The sequence below is a fragment of the Dama dama genome, chromosome 5 (assembly GCF_033118175.1).
Source record: "Dama dama isolate Ldn47 chromosome 5, ASM3311817v1, whole genome shotgun sequence".
NCBI classification, from domain to species: Eukaryota; Metazoa; Chordata; class Mammalia; order Artiodactyla; family Cervidae; genus Dama; species Dama dama.
In genome coordinates this window covers 3,330,039-3,331,817 of record NC_083685.1, presented here as the reverse complement: position 1 = coordinate 3,331,817, position 1,779 = coordinate 3,330,039, and positions in this window count along the sequence as shown.

Below are 1,779 nucleotides of genomic sequence, written 5' to 3'. Positions count from 1 at the left end.
GAAATCTCAGAGTCCTAACCATTGAACTGCCAGGGAATTCCCAATATTCCATTTAAATTTATTATGAAATAATGGCTCCATTTTCCTGTGCTGTACAATATATTCTTGTTGCATACTTATTTTATACATAGTAGTTTATATCTCTTGCTCCTGCACCTCTATCTTGTCCCTGAAATTTCACTTTTCAAAATTTATTTAGAAGTGTTTCTTAATTTCCAAGTGGTTACATTTCCCTCATATCTTTGTTGCTGATATTTAGTTTAATTAGAGTCTGCTCAGAGAACACAGCCTATGTAATCTCTACTACTTGGTTATTTAGAAGATTAAAAATACAATTCAGTGGTTTTTAGTATATTCACAATGTTGTGCTGATATATCCACAGTCAAGTTTATTACATTTTCATTGCCTCAAAAAGAACCCCCTACTTATTAGCAGTCATCAACCCACCGTTCCCATCCCACCCCCAAGTCCTAGGCAGCCACTAATCTACTTTCTGTCTCCATAGATTTTCCTGTTCTGGATATTTCAAATAAAATAAATCTTACAATAAATGGTCTTTTGTGACTGGCTTCTTTCATTCACTATAATGTTTTTAAGGCTTTGCCTATTGTAGCATCAATCAATACCTCATTCCTTATTATTGCTGAATAATATTCCATTGGTCTTCCCTGGTGGCTCAGATGGTAAGAATCCACCTGCAATGCAGGAGACTTGGGCTCAATCTTCAGGTCCGGAAGATCCCCTGCAGAAGGAAATGGCTACCCACTCCAGTATTCTGGCCTGTAGAATTCCATGAACAGAGGAGCCTGGTGGGCTACAGTCCATGGTGTCGAAAAGAGTTGGACACGACTGAGTGACTTTCACTCACTCAATATTCCATTTTATGGATATACCACATTTTATTCATCCATCATCAGTTGATAGATATGTGGGTTATTTCCACTTTTTTTTTTTTTTCAGTTCTACCAGTTTATTGCTACCAACCCATCTCCCTCCACCCTCATGCATGCAAGCTCAGTTATGTAACCCCATATACTGCAGCCCGCCAGGCTTCTCTGTCAATGGACTTTTCCAGGCAGGAATACTGGAGTGGGTTACCATTTCTTTCTCCAGACTTTTTACCTATTATGAATAATGCTCTTTTGTTCTTATTTGCATTTATCTGGCATGTCTTTAACTGTCTACGTGTCTGTCTATTTTCATTCTTTTATTTTTAACCTTTCTTTGTCAATTGTTTAGGTGTTTTTTTTAATACTAAGATCCAGCTAGATTTTTTTAAAAAATCCAAATTTCTGTTTTTGAGAGGGGAATTCAGTCTTTTATTGTATGAATAGATGTATTGGATATTATTCCTTTCATTCTATTTTATGTTTATTATTTATGCTACTTTATTATTTCCTCTTCATCTTTTTCATTACTTTGCTGCCTAATCATATTCTTTATCCCTCCTGTTATTTTAGAAGCTCTCCTATACTTTTTGATCCTACATTGTTACCTTCCCATTGCTGACATCATAATCAAATGTACGTTTCTTTATTAACATACTACAGTTATATATGACTAAGACTTTGGAGGTACTTGTGTTTCTCCAATCTACCTCCATTTTGCTAAACTAGATTGACATTTCTAGTCTAGGGTTTTAATAAGATTTCTCATCAGTTCATTTCTTCTGTTTTGAGCATACTTACTTAGAACAAATAATACAAGTTTTTGGATATTTTTACAATTTTCTCAGAAGAAAACTAAAGGAAGAAAATGAGTTATCTTTCAGCAAGGTA